Source organism: Stylophora pistillata, chromosome 12 (assembly GCF_964205215.1).
Source record: "Stylophora pistillata chromosome 12, jaStyPist1.2, whole genome shotgun sequence".
Taxonomy (NCBI): Eukaryota; Metazoa; Cnidaria; class Anthozoa; order Scleractinia; family Pocilloporidae; genus Stylophora; species Stylophora pistillata.
The window spans coordinates 19,821,659-19,843,705 of NC_142530.1; the positions used below are offsets into that span (position 1 = coordinate 19,821,659).

The 22,047-nt window shown below is 37.3% G+C and overlaps 1 pseudogene across 1 annotated transcript; it reads right to left on the reverse strand.

Moving 5' to 3' along the window:
* Nucleotides 1-3,027: 3,027 nt before the first annotated feature.
* On the reverse strand, nt 3,028-18,561 carry LOC148719166 (uncharacterized; annotated as a pseudogene). Its single transcript, XR_015994317.1, has 5 exons — nt 16,867-18,561; nt 5,353-8,389; nt 4,922-5,002; nt 4,151-4,189; nt 3,028-3,554 (listed from the first exon to the last, which is right to left on the reverse strand). The product of XR_015994317.1 is annotated as an uncharacterized LOC148719166 (transcript).
* Between the last annotated feature and the right edge of the window lie 3,486 nt (nt 18,562-22,047).

Genomic DNA, 22,047 nt, shown 5'->3' on the forward strand with positions numbered 1-22,047 from the left:
GTTTATTTCTCCTTTATAACTTTGTATCCGAGTTTCATAGCATTTTTGTGAGAAGCATTTTCGACAGGTGACTACTCAAATTGCACTATTTTGCTATTTTGATAATAAATAAAAAGAAAAGTTGTTTTATGTGGAAATTTCATCGGTATCTATAAAATAAACAAGACATTACATGGCCACTTGGGGATACAAATTTTATCTCCTCGCACTGAAAGTATCTCTTACCAATGAGCGAAGCGAACTCGTGAGAGATACAGCACTCGAAGTTAAATTCGTATCCCCAACCGGCCTTGTAATAACCTCTATACGATGCATCATGGCTGAAGAATATTCTTTTTTTCTCGTTAGGTATCCACTTGGGACCGTTGAGATCGTAATGTTTTTTTTTTTAATTTCGGGAAAGTGAAATTAAATACTCTGTGACTTTTAATTACTTCTTTCTTCAAGCGTATTATTATTGAAGTGAAACGTTATTTCCTATTCGAGGCTGGGTTTCTCTTTGTTATCAACAGAAAAAAAAAATAGAATAAAGTAAAGCAACGATCTTTGCAAGTTAGCTGCAACTGAACTTTCAACACCCTAACATCAGTGTGGGTATTCCCCATACCGTTTTCCATATATTTCCTCAGGTGCTTACAAGAAGAATTTGGTTCAACAATCAAGAGCTCATCATCATCATCATCATCATTTATTTATGATTGTTGTTACTACATAAAAACATACATTTCAAGTTGGACTGGCCCGCATATAGCTATGCTAATCTAGGCGGGCCAGTCCGTCAATAGCTACAGTCGATCGTTAGCTTATTACTATCAATGTTAGTAAAATAAAAAGAAAAGTAAGAGAAGAATGTGATTTAATAGATAATATTTTGCTTGTTTGTTTGTTTCTCTCTCTTCCCTTCCCCTTACTTCTACTACTACTTGACATTTTAATTTAGCTTAGAGATGATTTTGCGAACCTCAATGAAAGAGTCTTCATCTTCGAGTACACTTAGTAGTTAGAGCTTCATCAGGTTGGGAACCTTTTCTTTTATTCTCGTCACCTTAATGTTTGATTCAGGAGTATGATTGTAAGGAGAAGTTCAATGTTAATCACTTCAAAGGGTGGAAAGGAATAAAAATAAAAAATAAAAACCAAAAGTGCGCATGGCTTATTTTAGACTATGTTTACACTAGAGGAGAGTTTTCCGGATTCGTAAATGTTTCCGGATTCATCAATTTTGGAGTATTCGGATTCGTAGGCGTTTACGCTGAAAGGATATTCAGATTCCTGACCGTTTTCAATCAACGACAAATATGGGAACATTCGAAATGGAATGCTTACCAAGCCTAGTGTTGTTTCGTCGTTCGATTGACAAAGTGAAAATGCCTCCCCGAAAAAAGGCTAGAGTAGATCCAGATGCCACTGAGGCAAATTTGAGTTGGACAGATGCCAAGTGATCTACGTCGTCGGCGATTAAGTGTGGCTGACGTTAAACTTCCTTGCAATAATAATTTGCGTTTCCTCAGAAATACTGCGGTACACATGATAAAATTTTCGCCTGAACCTGCAAAAAGATTAGGCAAGCGGAGACCGCCAGCAATGTTAGCACCAGATCCTCCATTTTGGTTTCACCCCAAACTCAAAAGATTGCAGGCGGAAATAATATCCGGATTCGAGAAAAAAAGGGCTTACACGACAAAACTTTCTAGATTCAAAAGTTATCGGATTCAAAGTTTCCACTTTAAATTCCGGATTCAAAATCTCCGGAGACTCGACCAAACCGGGGAGTTTTTATTTCGGATTCGTCCACTTTCGCGTAAACGGCAAAATCAATCCGGCACTAAAACGTTTAGGATTCATCACGAATCCGGAACAATTTCCTCTAGTGTAAACGTAGTCTTAACAGGATTGAGAAGGGGTCTATGTATGTGATGTGACTCCGTGCTACGGAGAACTGTTCGAGGAAAATTATTGGTGCTTTACTTTGATTATAAATTTATTACCTAAACAGCTCTGATGCAGCTCATTGACTCTGATTGTTGTGAAAAGTTTTTAAGACCAGTAAAACTTCCTAAAGGAGACATTTTCAGGACCCAGGCAAATAGAGATTGGTTGGTGTTCGTCTGACTCTAAATTAATGACCTTGGAATACGCTGGACGCATTATTCCAAGCACTTAGCTAATGTGTCCAAAACCAAACTTATTTTTTATTAAGCACTCCACTCTCACAAGTACATCAGGTCGATTTACCATATTTATTCAGCTATAAGCCGAGCGATTTTTACCTAAATTAAAGCGAGAGTTAGACGAACTTTTAGCCAAAGAGTGGGTTCAGCTTATAATCAAGAGCTTTCAAAAATAAAAACCTCAGCGTATTTAAACAACACCAAATGGGCATGTTTTCATTTAGAAGCCGAACTTAGTGGAGAGTGCGACTGGTCAGGAGACCCAATCGCTTTGGCGTCTCATCCATGTTAAAATCCTCGACAAGGAGTAGGAAAGTGCTCACTCAATCGTCAGTGACATGTTGATTGGTTAAGGTGTCCGGAAATTAAAAGCGGGATTTCGGACCCAGAATGTTTCCTTTTCCCCTGAATAAAAGTGACAAAAATTTTGCGAATGAAGGTATCCCCTGATCTAGTACCCAGGTTATACCGGTAACTGTAACTGAACTGTGCAACCGCTTGGCCGTGGAAGGTCTGGGTAAGAGATTAGGTTCCAGTAACAAACTCCTCCGATACAAGTGTCCTTTCGAGAGAGTTACAAGTGTAAACGTTTTGTAAACATTTCTCCGGGACCAAACTTGTGTCCCTTGCATGAAGTCCTTTCCACGGCGGAATGATAAATGAGAATGCAAACGTTCAATTGAAGGATGAAAACCAGCTCTCTCGCACCCTTTTAATGTCTGTATATTTTGCATTCACCCATCCACTGACCTAAACATGAATTGAAAATTTTTCCATGGCCGAACTTGTGCACCCCAACACTCTCCACTCTCGGATGGGGTCCCAAAGAAGAAGCCTAAACGTATTGCTGTTTGAACATTTTGAGCTCTTTCGTGAATAAACTTTATTCAGTATACATTAGAATTTATTAAAAAAAAAACTATATTGCACTTTGTCTTAACGGCTAAGAATGCATTTTCTCACGGTAGCCTTCATGATCAAGGACTGGAAGAAGGATTAATTCAAAATCAAGGCAACATTTGTGGGTAAGTTTGTCCTTCTTGTTACTTGGTTAAAAAAATATCTCATTTACTATTCGATTAAGTATGTGTTTTTTCCTTGTTTTTCTCAAAGCTGTTAATACCAATTATTATTGAACTACCCAACATGGTCTTTAAAATCTCTCTCTTACTTTTAATCTTAAAATATTGCCTGGCTTCATAGTGAAATAACATTAAATAACAATGCATGACAACGCCTTCTGATTGAGTTACGCGCTTCGTCCCCCCCCCCCCCCCCTCCCAGCCAAATAAACTCGGAACAACGTCAGTGTGAGATGCCATTGGAAATAGTATTATCGTCTTCTTGAATACTGTATTGAATCGCATCAGGTCTTTTCAAAACCTGCCAAAACCAGAATAAAAACAAATTAAAATTTGAAGGGTACTCTTTTCACTACTTATTCTCTGTTAAAAATCGTCGTTCTTTTACAAATCGCGCATGTTGAAGTCAGGGTATCCTTTAGGTAATGAGGGGAGTTGAGGGAGGGGAAAGGAGGAGGAACAAACCAGTGAAATTTCAGCGCATCTGCCAACGCTGTGATGGCTCGGCGCAACGATCGGCGTATGTTCTCAGGTTATTATAACCAGGTTACCTTTCAGAAGAACTAACCACACTCGCCAATAAGTCGAGGTGTCTTACATGGGTATAACCTCTTTTCTTTAATGCTCAAAACAAACGAAATGGCACATGAACAGGAGCAGTTCGTCTGTTGTTCTTATCAAAAGCTTGTAAAGGTACCACAATTTACACCGTGCTGCTAGCCAGTAGAACGTACTGGCTCAAATTCTCAGAGAAGTAATCCCAGTTATTTAAGGCCTGTATTAATAGCTTATGAACAAAAAAAGTGACTATCGTTTAATACCAGAATTATATTTCAGTAGTTCTTTAAAAAAATAGGTAACTTTCTAGTTAATGGAATATCAAACACGATTTCATACCTTGATGAAATCCAAGGTGAGCCCAAGTGCAAAATAAACCTAAAATAATAGATCACAAAGCCTTTATTATTATAAATACTTTTTCAGGCCCTGTCCATTCGCATTCTTATTAAACTTTCCTTTCTCCTAACGTAAAAGGAAAAAAATAATTCTGCTGTTGTACATTTGAATTCTTTCCCCTCATCCACATGAAATTGAAAACGGGGATTCGTCATATATGACGTTCCCACTACACTACGTCATCCGTTCAAACTGAGAGATGGACAGTGGGAGAGATCTCTTTTTCAGAGGGCGTGGTTGAGTAGGTATACCATTAAATCTTCCCAACGGAGACTGGTATTTATTAGATGGCCCATAAAATATTGGTAATTGTTTTTACCGGATAAGTGTGGTTGAAAGGCCAAACTGCAGACGATGGGTGACTCAAATTGATCAAGTTTTCGCAGCCGTTATTTGGTCTCGTCACGCAATATACACTCTCCCCCACCATCGGCAGGAAATTATGGTACCCGATAAAATACGAGCTGTGATTGGATAAGTAGTCTTGGCGCGACTGGCTCAAAAAATATGAGCCGCGCTCTGATTGGCTACACTGAAAGAAAGGAATGTTCAAATTGAAGCACATGCCGGTGGGGTAGAGTGCGCGTCACGTGAAAAGAACAGACAAAAGTGGTGAAGGAGACTAAAATCAATGATGAAGATAAATAAGAAATTGAAAACTGAACCTTAGTTTAAAACCTGGGTATAGAAATCCAAGCACAGGATACTTACCAATAACGAAAGAAAAGTGCCGTAGAAAAGAAGGTACAATCCAACTAGAAAATAGTATCCCGTATTACATGGTATTTCGGACTGAAAGACAACAAAGAAAATGACAGCAGAGAAGCATTAGAGCGACAGACATTCCACGAGCAAAGATCTAAAACAAATATCATATTTAAACTCTCATGTTTTTCAAAACGAAGCCCGACTGATCTTCCAGCAGGAACAGGGCTTCTAGCTTACAAATTTCAAAGTTGGCTTGCTATTTGATATAATTTTTCGCCAATTTTTAAAACAGTGTAGGAAAAAACAATGTCATTTAGTGCAAATAATTCGCAATAAGCGGACTTCTCTTACGTTTGCCTGGAAGTTAAGATTATTACGCAAGTCGTAAAGGTAAACTGATTAACATCGTAGAGATGGGTCAAATCACAACTCACCACGTACTCTGCGACAAAAAAAACATGTTAATCCCTATAACAACGGATAAAAGCCACGCTACACCTTGCATAACCCTAGGGATAAAAAGAGAAGGACGAGAATTAAATGGATTTCAATGAAAAACTAGAAAAGCCCAAAAAAAATTGTCCAAACGGTATCGAATAATAAAAGTTGCTAAATGTCCTAGCTATTCCAGGCTCTCAGTTTGTTTCTTTGTGGGAAACAAGAGAAAAAGTGACGCATTTTCGCTCGCTTTTTTTTAATTGCCTCTACTAACCAAGAACCTGCAAAACTTAATCTAAAAAAAGGATTGGCCGTCATTGCTCTCAATTTAAACTTTGGTACAAGTCAGTCAGCATTGACCCTACTCTTTAAAAATGTAAAATACCATTATTTTGTCTGAAATAACACTTGGACGTTGGAGGGTAATCATACAAAGGCCGAACTAGCTTCCACATATTTTCCCTTTAATCATTTAAGAAAACTTAGAGTTTCATCACCCTCTGGGTGATAACGCTTGTCTTGGTGGATAATGTACTGAGAACAATTTTTGTGCCCCTCTTGACACTTACGCGTACCTTTTCTACAGCATTCATTAAAGAATTGCGGAAATGCCTCAAAGCTGCGCTCTATATTAAGCCCTACGGGATCTGTTACGCGGCGGAAATTGTACAGCATGGTACTAACGAGAGTATAGAAACAATACAAATAGACAGCTTAGCTTACCTTCCATTCTTAAACGTTCCCATGGTGGCTTTATCTCCCGTGAAATGCAACACAGGATTCAGAGCAAAATGGAGCCGGCAAATATAATAAAAGTATGAACAAAATTCTCGAGCGTCATTCAGTACTGAGTTGGAAACAGTTTTTACTTCGATCTGTGCTTTTATTGTTACATTTACAGCTGCCAGTTAAACGAGTTACTCATCAGAAAACCAAATGACATTCACAATCAAACCACAATCAAAGCGTACATGGGGTCAGCATCGGTTTGTTTGTCATGCAGTAGATGACTGGAACGCTCTCCCAGACGGCATTAGGAACATTTCCGATTTTTCAGTTTTTAGACGTCTTGTTAAAAACATGTAGTCTCTTCTATTGATTATGCCCTTTTATCCTTTTCTTGATAACCATATTTATATTTTCTGTTATCCTTACGTTAGATTTATGCAGGGCCTCACTGAAAACCACACTTTGTGACGTGGGCTCCCTGTCAAAAGATCTTACTTATTATTATTATTATTAATGTTAAACTCTTGTTTTTTTTTTTTTTCCTTCATACCAAACAAAAGTCGCTACCGAAACTACGTCACAGTTCAACCCTTTCACTCTCAAGATCTCATAAGAAATTCTCCTTACTGTCTGCCATACACTTCTTATGATATTAGTTTAGAGAATTTGATATTGGATCAACAAATAAACCCCTATTGATATTTTACTTTATTCTCAGCACTTGTCTGCTTCATATTGCATTGATATTATAAGGAGAAATGCTGTATCTTATTGGACGTTTTGTTGCGTAGCATCGCTGAGTATTTTTACGAATTGTGCCGTATAAATACAAATAACGAGTAAGAATACTCAGCGATACTACACAACAAAACGTATAATAAGATTTTTATAGGTGGTTTGCACGTTAGGTCATGGCCGCCATAATGGATATCTCATTAGCTTCTTTTGTTCGTCCACCAGCATAGGTTCCTTTCACCATTGTTACCTGTGTCTCTAGAGACTGGTTGCAAACCACCTATTATCAAACACGCCAAATTGTTATTTCACTGCGGGCGAATTTCGCGGATGTTTGTTTACGAGGAGTGCGTGACAGAAGTATGCGAAGCGGAAAGGAATTGGCGCGTTGTCGTGTTACTGTTTCTATTTTCTTCGATAAATGAAGAGATTTCCAAGTCGTCTAGCTGTTTTTCTTCGTTCGATTCATCTAATAAACTTGGCTGAGCCAGCCATTCCGACTCTTCGCCAGCCATTCCGACTCTTCGCCAGCCATTCCGACTCTTCGCCAGCCATTCCGACTCTTCGTCGTCAGAAATATGACTCTTTGCCAGCCATTCCGACTCTTCGTCGTCAGAAATATGATTCAAATTGTCCGCCATTTTTTCTTTTTGTAACTTCAATTCAATTCTTCGCTTGCGCGACGCGAGAAAACCTTTCTTACCAGTTGTCTGGAGAATAAATACCGCGTGACATTTGTACTCGTCTATGACGTTGGTTTTTACGGAGTGCAGTTAGATAATAAATGTAGTCCTTTTCCACCCTTAAAAGTGATTATGCATTGTATTGTTTCGCTCTTAATTTTCTTTATTCTATTGTTGTATTTTTATCAGGTTCCTTCTGAATGTGATAGTTTATGAAAATTGCAAGTGTTGATCAATTTTTTTTAAGATACAGGGCCCCTATGGAGACCAGGCTTGGAGCTGAATGAGCTACCCTGTGTAAAAAACTTTTACTTACTCACTACTTACTTCCTTACTTCTCTATCCATATCCGAATTCTTCTTGTTTAGCAATCAAGAGCTTCATTAGTTGGTGATCATTTTCTTTATTCTCGTCACCTTAATGTATAATTCAGGGGGGGATATTGTAAGGAGATATGGGATGCTTGTCACTCCTAAGTAAAAAACATCGAAAGCATCGAAAACAAATAAATAACACGCACACGTAAAACCTACCATTTTTCCACACCACCTTGCCTCAGGAGAAGAGGTTCGAACCAAGTCTACGGTATGGAATCCTTGACAGCATGCCGGTTAAAACATGGCTTTTACGGATGCGTTTATGCCCCAAAATGATCTCACTAGCACTTTACTCCATGCTGCCACTGAATAGTATTTGTCCTTCATCGTCCGCCTCAGAAAACCGCCAGCAGAACTTCTCATGCGTTACCCTTCATGCGGGGATTCCCCGACCTCCCACAGATGACTCAAAACGACAACACACGTGACAGCAGTTCTGAGAAAGACGCAATCCTTGCTTCATCGCGGAGGCAGCGAAACTCATTATGATGAGGTCGTGAACACATGTTCTAAGGAAATGTAAACGATTGACTTCAATTCTTAACTTGGATGAAGTCAATGAAACTACATAAAAGAAGCGACATGCATAATTTCCATCGACTTTTCTCGTTGATTGATGCAATATATATGGCTTGCGTTATTAACCAAGCGTGAGGTCAAGATCACGGCTGGACATTGGACTAGTTATTGCTTTTTGCATTTTTATGGACCGAGACGAAGTCGAAGTCAATAAAAAATGCAAAAATAGAACGAGGCTAATATCCAGCCATCTTGAACGAACAAGCTTGGTTAATAAAGGACTTAGTGTATTGCAAGAGATTTCGCTTTATTAAGGATAAGAATGACTTGTTTACTCGAAAGCCGGGAAACAAAGCCAACTGTGTAATTGAAGCACAACAAACTCAGAGAGTCGTTTCTGTTTTCTTTGTTTGGACCGTCTTCTGTCGCTTGTACATTTCTATTATCATCAATCACTATCATAAAACTGTTCCCAAATGAAAGAAAATAACTAACATTTGTTCAGGAAGAAAAAGCACAGCCAAAATTCAAACAAAATCACACCTACGCAATATGTTTATTTCAATATTTGTTTGCACATTTTACGCTTCAATACAAAAAATACCTAAACCTCAAGGAGCAAGGCCCGCGTCATATGAAGAAAGACAGAGATCAATATATTTCACTATATTTTGTCAGCACTATCTGTCTTGTATTTCTTTGGATTCAAGCTCTGAGAATTTACTATTTAATCAACCAACATCCCACAACTGACACTTTATTGCTCATTACTTTTTCTTTCGAATGTTTGCTTTTCAATGCAACATCAGACATGCTACTCACTAAACCTACTGCACAGATGCCTTATTGGGGCAAGTGAACAACCATTTCGTTCACTTACAGCTACATTGTATGGTAGGGGGAGGTCACAAGAAATTTCTATTGCCCCATCCCCATCCCTCTCCTTCGCTGTGACCATTGCTCACCCCCTTAATACAAATTTCTTTCTCTCCCAAGCCTTCCACTCCTGCAAGAGTCGAAGACAGCAGTATATTTTTCACTAAGAAAATGCCAGGCACTTACTCACCAAAATAACACTTGTTCTGCAAGCTGACTACACACCTCAATCGTGAACCAAAAGTAAGGCACAATATCATGTACATTCTAGAGGCATTTTTTTCCACAAACCAACTGAATGCTGGTTCTCATTTCTTGTTGAGCAAAATCCCCAAGTTTCTTTATTATTAATGGCAATTGTGTCAGTTTTACTATGAAATATTGTTTCTTTCAATCCTTCCTCAAATGTTAAGCTCAGTGCAAATTGGAAGGCATGGAATCCTTGTCATAGAAAGAATATTGAAAGTTGCCTTTATTTGCTTGGGCAAATTATCACCTCCACAGGGTATTTGCAGGGAGTTGAATTTATTTTAATCAGAGTAGGAGAAAACATTGATTTGTATCAAACTTTCATGTGAACTCTTCTGATTTTTAGAAATAAGAAAGTGAATAAATTTAAAATAAATATAATAAGGAGACTATTGTTTATTACAGAAAGTAGGTTCAGTTCTTTTTTAATTTCATGAATATAAAAAACATAAAAGAATGCAAGATACAGTCAAACCTGTATTGCAGCAGTGGCTCTTGAGGAATGGCAGTGTGTCACCACTTGATGCAAATTAATGGCTTAATTAGTACAAGTTGACTAACAAATGACATGAGTGATCTGTGTGTAATTTTTGTCCAAACAGTCCAAAGAAGAAACATCATTTGCAATGTAATGATGACATTAAAAATCATAATACAGATGAAAAGATAAAATGCACTGATTGGCTAAAAACTGCTGCATTTTTTGTGTGACACAAGTGCACAAATATGACACATTAAATTACAAAGTGTATGCAATGTTAAAATTTTCTCTGTTTTGACTTTCTGTGATGCTTTTTTCCTGTAAGCTACAACATGATTTCCTGTGCCACTTGGTGAAAATAAGCATTTGTTAATTTTTACAAATTGCACTTGCTTTATGGGCTTGTGCAATTTTGCCGTCTTTAAAAAACTAACTTATGCTTATCAATACCAAATTGCACTCAAAATCAAACCTATACATTGTAATTCAAAGTTTTCAGTGGTAGAGCATTTGATGGTGAAATCAGAGGTCTTGGGGTAAACCCCTAGCTTGTAGGGACTGAGTATATTTCCTCACTTTTCCCTTGTGACAAAACAAATAACAAGTTTTTATTTAGGACGGTGAGTGCAGTTGTTAAGAAAAGTCACCTTTAGTTTTTTTTCAAGTTGATAATCAGTCAACCATAAAACTGCAGAGGTAAGGTGAAGAGCAAATTATGAATTGAAAGTAAAAATCAATTTTCAATTTGGAGACACTTTCATTCCTAACATCGTTCGATCTTCACCAAAGACAAAATTACGTATCAAACAGTCAATCACGGAGCAAATTATTTAAATCAGGAAGAAACAAAACAATCAGCATTTGATAATCATGCACATTTAAAAATCTTCATTCGAATTGCTTAGCTTTGCTTCTACACTGATAATTGAAAAAGTAACTAAACCTAACTGGTTGATTGCAATCAAATGTTATCATATAGTCAATGGAAAATATTTATTTTTATCTAACTTTAATAGCTAGCTTCTAAAGATACAAAAGTGCATTGGCATTAAAGCTTGAAATTTATAATATAAGAACAATACAACTTAAAAGTGGTGTTGCAACCAACTGAATAACGAGAAAAGCTACCTGTAGTTCCAAAAATGTTTAGGATTTTCAATAAGAAAACTTTCTTATAACCTTTTAAGAATACATGCTACAGAGTGAGTTGATGTCATGCTTTTTTAATTTGACTTAAAATAGAACTAACCTAAAGGCAAAATCAATAAATCATGCACTTATGCGACATTTCTTAAAACAATTGTTTCAAAGTTATTAAGGGTATTTATAAGAAAATTCATTACTTGACATGGGAATTCCCCATTAAATTGCATACGAAAACTGATATCACATGAATCGTGAAGCAATGAGTGCCATATCGGTTTTCAAATGCAATTTAACCTGGAAATCATAAGTGAAGTAATGGATTAAATACAAGTTGACCAGCAAATGACACGAGTGATGTTTGCACGTAATATTTCTCCTAACATTCCAACGAAAGATAATTTGTCATATGTTTGTCTCTCTTGACTTTGTGTGATGCTTTTATTTGCGAGTTACTAACAAGTAACAAGATGATTTCTTGTGTAATTTGGTGAAAATAACCACTTGCTAAATTTTACAAATAGCACTAATCTTGCTTTATAGGCTTGCGCAATTCTGTTGTCTTTGAAAAACTTACTTGTGTTTATTAACACCAAATTGCACTCAAAATCAAACCTATACATTGTAATTAATTCAATCATAGAGAATCTGATAGTGAAATCAGAAGTTTCAGGGGTCAAACCCCTAGCTTGTGGGGACTAAGATTATATCCCAGTTTTGGCCTGGTGACATTTAAACAAATGACAAGTTTTTATTTACTTGTCACAAATGACCAAGTTGCCAAGTTGCCAACACATTTTTCTTCTCAGTGGTAGAGCATCATTCTGATGGTGAATCAGAAGTTCCAGGGGTTAAACCCCTATAGCTTATGGGGACTGAGATTACTTCCCTGCTTTGGCCTTGTGACAAAACAAATAAGTTTTTATTTAGGAAGGGAGGCACAATTGTTTAGAAAAGTCAACTTTAGTTGTTTTTCTTTTCCATGTTGATAACCAGTCAACCAGAAAACTTCAGAGGATGAGGTGAAGAGAAAATTATGAATTATGAACTCCACCAAGGAGACTGTTGTTTATTAAAGAATGTCGGTCCATGCAGTTCTTCTTTAATTTGACGAATATAAAAAACATAAAAAAATTCAAGATACACTCAAACCTGTGGCAGTGTACTAGTGTCACCACTTGATGCAAATTATTTTAATGGCTTAGTACAAGTTGACCAACAAATGAAATGAGTGATCTATGTGTGTAATATTTGTCCAAACAGTCCAAAGAAGAAAGATCATTTGCAATGTATTGATGACATTAAAAATCATAATACAGATCAAAAGATTAAATGCACCCATTGGCTAAAAACTGCTGCATTTTTGTGTGACACAAGTGCACAGTTATGACAAAAATTACAAAGTGTATGCACTAGCTGTTAAAATTTTCTCTGTCTTGACTTTCTGTGCTGCTTAATTTTTTCATGTAAGCTACAACATGATTTCTTGTGCCATTGGTGAAAATAACCATAATTGTTAATTTTTACAAATTGCACTTGCTTTATAGGCTTATGCAATTTTGCTGTCTTTAAAAAACTAACTTATACTTATCAACACCAAACTGCACTCAAAATCAAACCTATACATTGCAATTCAAAGTTTTCAGTGGAAGAGCATTTGATGGTGAAATCAGAAGTCTTGGGGTTAAACCCCTAGCTTGTAGGGACTGAGTATATTTCCTCACTTTTCCCTTGTGACGAAACAAATAACAAGTTTTTATTTAGGACGGTGAGTGCAGTTGTTAAGAAAAGTCACCTTTAGTTTTTTATTTTCTTTCAAGTTGATAATCAGTCAACCATAAAACTGCTGTGGATATATAAGGTGAAGAGCAAATTATGAATTGAAAGTAAAAATCAGTGTTCAATTTGGAGACACTTTCATTCCCAACATCGTTCTTCACCAAAGACAAAATTACATATCAATCAGTCAATCATGGAGCAAATGATTTAAATCAGGAAGAAACAAAACAATCAGCATTTGATAATCATCCACATTTAACAATCTTTAATTTAAGGGCTTTGTTTTGCTTCTACACTGATAATTAAAAAAGTAACTAAACCTAAGTGGTTGATTGCAATCAAATTTTATCATAGTCAATGGAAAATATTCATTTTTATCTAACTTTAATAGCCAGCTTCTAAAGATACTAAAGTGCATTAATTGGCATAAGCTTGAAATTTATAATATAAGAACAATTTTACAACTTAAAAATTGCAACCAACTGAATAATGTTGCAACCAACTGAATAACGCAAAAAACTACCTGTAGTTCCAAAAATGTTTAGGATTTTCAATTTAAAAACTTTGCTATAACCTTTTAAGTATCCATGGTAGCTAGGCTACAAAGTGAGTTGATCTCATGCTTTTTTAATTTGACTTAAAATAGAACTTAAGGGCAAAAGCAATTAATCATGCACTTACCGGTATGCGACATTTCTTAAAACGATTGTTTCAGATTTATTATGGGTATTATAGGAAAATTCATTACTTGATGAGGGAATTCTGCATTCAATTCCATACGAAAACCAATATCACATGGATTGCGAAGCAATGAGTGCAATATCGGTTTTGAAGTCAAATTTAACCTGGAATTCATAAGTGAAGTAATGGATTAACTACAAGTTGACCAGCAAATGACACGAGTGATGTTTGCATGTAATATTTGTCCTAACATTCTAACGAAAGATAATTTGCAATGAGTTTGTCACTCTTGACTTTGTGTGATGCTTTTTTTTGTGAGTTATCAACAAGTAACAAGATGATTTCCTACATGTAATTTGGTGAAAATAAGCACTTGCTAATTTTTACAAATAGCACTCATCTTGCTTTACGGGCCTGTGCAATTCTGTTGTCTTTGAAGAACTTACTTGCGTTTATTAACACCAAATTGCACTCAAAATCCAACCTACATTGTAATTCAATCGTAGAGAATCCGATAGTGAAATCAGAAGTTTTAGGGGTCAAACCCCTAGCTTGTGGGGACTCAAAGATTATATCCCAGTTTTGGCGTGGTGACAAAACAAATGACAAGTTTTTATTTACTTGACACAAATGACCTTAATTTCGGCCAAGTTCTCTACACATATCATGTTCTCAGTGGTAGAGCATCATTCTGATGGTCAAATCAGAATTGGAAATTCTAGGGGTTTAAAACCCCTAGCTTGTGGGGACTGAGATTATTTCCCTGCTTTGGCTTTGTCACAAAACAAATAGGTTTTTGTTTAGGAAGGCAGGCACAATTGTTTAGAAAAGTCAACTTTAGTTGCTTTTCTTTTCCAAGTTGATAACCAGTCAACCAGATAAAATTCAGAGGATAAGGTGAAGAGCAAATTATGAATTGAAAGTCAAGATCAGTTTCAACTTGGAGACACTTTCCTTCCCAACATCATTCTTCACAAAAGACAAAATTACATATCAATATTGATCACAAAGTAATTATTTAAATCAGCAAGAAATAAAACAAACAGCATTTGATAATCGACAACACTGAACAATCTTTATTTAAGTACTTGGTTTTGCTTCTGTACAATGATAACTGAAAAAGCAACTAAACCTCACTGCAGTTGATTGTAATTAAATGTTATCATAGTCAATGGAAAATATTGTTTTTAATCCTACTTGAATAGCTAGCTTCTACAGATACAAAAGCACATTGGCATAAGTTTGAAATTTATAATATTGAGCAATACAACTCAAAAATGGTTTTGCAACCAATAATAAGAAAAACTACCTGTAATTCCAAAAATGTTTGAGGTTTTCAATATGATAACTTTCCTGTAACCTTTGGGAACCCATGGTAAGACTACAGAGTGAGTTGATCTCACTTTTTTTTAAATTTGACTTGAAAATAGAACTAAGGCAAAAGTGATTAATCATCTATGGGACATGTCTTACACAGTTGTTTCAGATTTATTAAGGGTATAGTACAGTATAGGAAATTACACTCCGCTAAAAAAATTATGACCTAGGGAGGCATATCCAACTGGTTTGCCTCTGGCCAGTGGAGATCTTTAAACCCCATGTTTAGTTGTTATGTTTATTTACAATTTGTTTATATTGGCCCTGAAAACCCCCATCAAGGGAGTGGTCAATTAAACCTGTAATCAAGTGAACCCGTGCCTCTGGGAGTGTTCCTAGTTGATTGCTCAACTGAGCAGGACAAGAAGCATTCCATCAGTTGCAATCATAACCTGTTCAAAACATGATTAATTTCATTTGCTGCCAACACATTCCCTGTGTAAGAAGCAAAGATCCCACTGAAAATTTCCTAGCTTATCACATGCGAATTCATAGCTCATCTGTTTGAGTGGCCAACAAATATATAGAGGCACAGGTTTGTACTCTGTAAAATCCTGACTTTTTTAGGCTTCTTCAACTGTGAGGATGACCTCCTTACTGATGTAATTATGGAGGGTTGCTACAGATAAGGAGTTTTTGGAAATTTCTAGAAGGCTAATTAGTTGTGCTAACTGGATACCAGGGCAATTTCATGCAATGCTCTGGAAATTTCTACTATGTGTTGCAAAGGCCCATAAAATATAGAAAAGAGTTAGTTTGTAACCTTCAAGAACACTCTAAAATGCTTAATAAATGTACATAAATTGCCATTCACCCATCAGAGTTGATTGTCATTGACTGCAAGACTGCTAAGTATTTAAAGAAGTTAAAGAAGGCCATTGTGGTCTAATCTAGGGATGCTTTCCTACATTCATTCCTACACACACACATGAATGCATCCCTGAAAAGGTCTTTTTAGTAGCAATATTGAAAAATCAAATGCAAATTCTGAAGAATAAAATACTTAATCAATTATGAATCGTTATTTTAATTGGTTAAAATGTATGAAACAAAAGTTGTTATATTTCTTAAAGTTGAATTGAAAGCAGTTCAAATACTATTTTTGTTTCAGAAAAGTTTGTCTAAAAGTTTATCAACAGTTTCAGAAGAGATTTTGAGATAAAAGTCTTTACTGTGATTTTTGTATCAGTGCAGTGACTGGAGTTTTAGCCAGTAATAGGCTGTTGTTGTTTTTATTTAACCTTACAGTTGTATCTTAAAAAAAACTATGAAGAAGGTTGAAATGTTTATGAAGAAATTTATCTTGAGATAAAAGTATAAAAGGCTCTATATATATAGCTGACAATGCACAGGACATTGATCAAATACTTTTTCAATATCTATGTACTTCCTTCAATCACAAGAATATAACTTTGGTTTTTAGTGTTCTCCTTCACTTTTGTGGATTCAATCTTACCATACCATCATGTTCAAGAAAACTATATAATAACAAAAGAAAGCATTTAAATACTTTTATAAAACCAATCAATGAACCTACAAGCAGCAACAAAATTGTTGAAAAATTGATCTTTTCAACTCCATATTACTTCAGTTTTATCTCTTTTGCCCTTGTTAAGTTTACCTATTCACATTCGTCTCTTTCCCCCCCCCCCCCCAAAAAAAAGAGATGGTGTATCGTGATTCCATGAACTTTTAGCAAACATTGAATGGGTGAGGGGGTCTGTTAACAGGAAAACATCAAAACAGCAGTTTAAAAAACTAATACCTTCCTACCTAGTTTAGTATCTACAGCAACAGCAATGCGTCCCTCAGTAGTCACTGTAATCCCGCTTACGAAATATATCCCATCAATTTGGATTTCTACACTACGCACAAACTCACCATCTTTGCTGTATATCTCAACCTGCAGGAGTTCTTTCCCTATTCTAGCACCAGCGATGACGACATGTTCACCTGTTCGGTGAAATGTAATCCTTGTGTTGAAACTGTCATTTCTTTGCAGTTTAAATTTTTTAAGATGGTCACCGTGTTCACTGAATATGTGAACACCTCTCCAGTCCACTACCATAACACGGCCATCATTGGCGACAGTGACATCCTCTTCATATTTCAATATTCCTTCGCCAAAACTGCGAACAAACTCTCCATTAGTGTCATACTCCTCCACCTCCAAGTCATACTCCTCCACCTTCATTGCTACTGTCAGTACTTCTCCCGTGTCAGTCACTGACAGTCCTGTGTACCCGCGCCAGTCCTCTCTCCTCAGACGAAACCGGTGATACGGGTCACCGGTTTTCGTAAGTTTATAAATCCACCAAGTCCGTTGCCCGATCCTCGGCCCGATCAGTACAAAGATGTTGTCGTTCGTGTCTGTGGCGACATCTTCACAATATAACTGTATTTACATCATCGTTAGGGAGACTGAAATGTTTAACAAACTTGCCGCTGCTGTCAAACACCTTCACACAACCATCCCCCCATTCCGATACAATGAATTCTCCGCCGGAGTTTGTAGCGATGCCCGTCGGCGTCTTCAGCTTGTGCTCCCCTTCGTCCTTCTGACCCAATAACAATAGTGGAACACAACAGTGCTCCATGCCATGTTTAAGCAGTACTTTAGTTATTCTTGAGTCGTACAATGGATTGATTTTGTTTTCTCCAGTATCAATAGGAGGAGGCCAGCTCAAAAAGTGTGCGTCTTCACCAATCGTTCGCGTGACATCGTAGATGACACGATTCACGTGACAGACACTGAAGATAATTTCTCTTCTTTCCTCTTGACTGAAAAAACCTCTTACTGCCTGGATACCTTTCTTGAGCTGAATATCAAAGCTATTTTGTACTGCAGGCAGACAGTTTAATTCCTTTACACACACTCTGCATGGCGACACGGCGACAGCAGGATTGTCTACTGTCTCTAATATGGTCGCCATAACTCGATACTTCATGGCCAGAATGCGGTCAGATATTTTAAGGCCTTCGTTTTTGAAGGCCCTCGTTGCTTCTTTTCGAGCATCTTTAAATCTCTCCTTTGCAGTGGAAAGCTTTCTCGTAGCTGATTCATCCAGGCCAGTAAGCTCCAACCTTCTAATTCCTTTAATAAGAGACAATGCTTCATCACAGGTCGCCTCTGCTGTTGCCGCACCACACTCGTTTCTAGCCTTTGCAATCTTAAACACTTCAAACAACAACGCCATTCCTTCCTCGAAAAAGCTGATACTTGTTTCTAAATCTTTCCTTGATAAAGCGTCCAACTTTGACTTGATGTCGTCGATTTCACGGACGATCAAGGAGTGGAATTTCTGGTCTGTTACATCGCCATCTTTGAGTTTTTCCGCGAGCTCATCTCTGCCTTTTGTTACGAGTAAGCCAATAGTGGCTTTAAACACAGCAGTTACAATCGAAGACATATGTTGAATCCTTTTTTCTTAGGTGACGCTACTTTACACAGTGCAACAGAGTTTGAACAAAATAAACATGCAGTTTTCCAAAATTCCGCTTATCAATTTGGATCAAAGTTCCAGTTCAGTAGTTTCAGTGCTTTGTAAAAGCTCAAGACAACAGGCGATCTATCAGTTTTAAGCTACCGTATTGTGTCGCAGACTTCGTAATTTGAGAAGAACAGATGTTTAGTTTCTTAATTAACATCATTGACTTAGGTAACCTTGAACGAACTTTAATTGATTATCACTTAGTAACGACCAATGGGAGATCCGATTAGACGTTCTCTTACGTGATATCCCCTTATAAAACAGTAGGGCCCCACCTTTTCGAGAGAGTTTTACACACCCGTTGTAAGATGAATGAGAGAGACTTTTGATTAAACGCTTTGCTTTAACACACGTTGAGTCTACTGTGCGAGACTATTAATGGGTCAAAAAACCCCTCGTAAACGGGGCAAAGTTTACGAAACATCATCAGGGGAAAAAATAACGATCCCAGTGGTAAGAATTTCAAAAATCTGTAGTTTAAGTTTGTCTTAAAGAGTAACGAGGTTGGAAGTCGTTTCAACTCCTTCATTACTGGTTCTTTTACAGCGGCGTAATAGACCTGGTGAATGATGACTGAAAAAACCGAACGGAATGCAGGTATCAATGAAAGAAAAAACACTCCAAGAACCAAGTGAGCTGAAGCAAACTCAATATTCATTGTCATCTTACTTCGCCTCAGGCTCAAAACACTTTTTATGTATTCGGCTTCAATTGATGAAACGAGACATAAGTAACTGCGAAAAAGTTCTCAAACCATGTGAGTCTCAGACGGTTTACTTTTTATGGCATATTGATTAACTTAGATTCGACTGGAATAATATCAACATCTTTCTTGTTTAATAAACCCGATTTCAAAACATTCCATTACTGACTCAATATAAGAAGACTGTTGACCCGTGTTTTCACGAGCGATTTTTTCAGGTCGCTTAGCGAGTGACAAGCGAAGTCCAGGGAAAATAGTTATTTTTCCAACTCGCTTAAAGTTAAGCGAGTCGGCAAACTTCATTGGAATTCTCATAAAGGCATGGGTCGCACTTGGCAAAGTTTGGTGTGAATGTGGTCACTTTGGTGTAAAAATCTGTCATCGGTGCACATTGCCTGATGCGACCCTAACTTTTCCAGTTCGCAAAAACTTTGAAAACCGGCCGAAACATCAAAGACGCCGTAGTGCTTGGGTGGGGCAGGTAGATTTCGGAAAACTCGGGCTAAACAGCGGTAACTATCACAGCTTGTCAGTAAACAGCAAACGACTCGACTGGTCGCGGAACTGACCAGGCATATGGTCAGTTCCGCGACTGACAAGCTATCAGTTCTTACTGACAAGCTATCACAGCGGTAACTATCATCGCTTGTCAGTAAACAGCAAACGACTCGACTGGTCGCGGAACTGACCAGGCAGATGGCGTTCGAAGTAATCTTCTCTGACGTCGATTTCTCGCTCTCATCATAGCGGCAGTCAAAACAGTTAAACAGGCGTTAACCCATCTTTCATAGATCATACGAAAGACAAAAAAGTGCTCGTGATTTAACTGAATAAGAAGAATAAGCATCACCGTGATCGTTATTAACAATGCTTCAACGTGACGCATTTTTTTAACGTTTGTTTTCCTTTTTCAGCTCACTGCTCTCTCCCCATAACACGTCGATAAACGTGTGTCTGGTTTATCAAAGTGTCATCACTGACATTTTTTTCACCTAGTGCGACCCTGATAGTTGAAACCAAAAGTTCGCTTTCTGGTTGCGGTTTCAAATTTTCTGTGTTTTTTTTTGCCGGCAAAGTTGAAATGGTAGTTTGGAAAATATGGAATGCCGGAATTCCGTGCTGGAATACCCGGAATGACCAAAAAATAATAAATTGAAAACGAAAATTACAATAAATAAATAGAAAATAATTAAGTAAAAAAGTAAAAATAAAGTGAAAAGAAAGTGAAAAGAAAAATTAAAAAGAAAAAAAAGAAAATCAGTTCTCTATAAGTAAAACCAAAAAAATGCAAAATTCTCTCTCAATAAAATGCAGAGACCACGTGACGTAAAAAATAACTCCCTTTGGCACTGTTCACGGAGATACACATACTAGAACTACATGTAGCTTACAGCCTACAATATACAAACTGATGCCGAAGATTGCTTCAAGGTAAATAACCAGAAGTGTGATTTATTATTGACAAACCTCAAGCACTGTGGGTTCTAAATGGAAAAAGGATATGATAAAATTCTGTTCTAGAAAGTGGTTTTTTAAGGTGCTTTTGGGGCTCACGGTTTTAACCTTGAATTCAAATCCTTGTAGAAAACTACTTTTTGCGAAAGCGAAACGAGCTTTGTGCTCACATGGATATTTCGCAAAAAGTATTTTTCTACAAGGTTTTGCGAAAATACTTGCGGGTGTTTTGTTGTTCATACCCAAACTAATAACGTGACATGTATTGACAAGGTCTAGTATAAAATAAGTTCCTGTAATGTATTAAGTAGTTTATTTTGTAGTTTATTTTGTAGTTTATTTTGTAGTTTACTTTGTAGTTTATTTTGTAGTTTATTCTGTAGTTTAATTGACTCAATTAATCGCATAGTGATTCGCATAGTTGTTCGTAATTTTGTCGATACTTATTACAGTAAAAGTAAAATTAGAGTCCAGAGTCCAGGGTCCAGAGTCCAGAGTCCAGTCCAGTCCAGAGTCCAGTCCAGAGTCCAGTCTTGGTTTTAGCTTAAGCCGGAAAAGGGTTTGCAAATACGATAAGTACTTGGCGAGCAAACCCAAAGTTCGACCGTACTTAAAATCTGTCAGCACAAGCATTTTCTAATGCCACCCAACTTTTGCGGTTTTCAAAAATTTTAAAACTTTTAGAAATCATCAAAGACGCCGGTGTGCTTGTGTGGGACTGGCCGATTTTCCCAAAAAGAGAACTGCGCCCGGTGCGGTCAAAGTTGTCATTTTGTGGGTGCGTGTGACGTATAGGTCAGAGCGGATAAAACCAGAAAGAGCGGGAAATTTCTCCTTACACGCTGACGTGTTCCTTGCCTACATGAGATTATGGATAGACGAGAACTGTTCTTCCCTACAGCAATTTCTCAGGACATTACAGCGTTAGTTATCCGCAACAGCAAGATGTCTGAGGTACCGAACCTTTGCGGCAAGTTATAAGGTCCGCACCAGCGACTCCTGAAAATTACTCAGCGAGCCAGTCTAGAACATGTGAGTGTCCCTACACAAGCAATGCCAGCTGCGCGCCAGATTCCCCTTTCGATGGTGGAAACTCGGGCAAAAATCATATGAAAAGAGGAGTGAGGAAGAAATCGCGATGCAAAGTGTTCTGTTTCGCTGCATGGTTAATTCGCGGGAATGCCTATTTGCCGGCTGAGAAATTGCCTGCGTGATTGACATTTTCCTCTTTAACCTGGTGAAAATACGATTCTAAGGTTGTCAATTTAATTTCCTTTTCCGCTTAAAAAAGTTTAGGTTTTGGTTTCTTCGGATTTCCGGTGAAATAAAAATTTGACGGTAATGCGACAGTCTCATGATGCAGTTCCGTTCATTGCTTAATATGTTCTAGCCCGCAGCCTTGCAACTCAATCA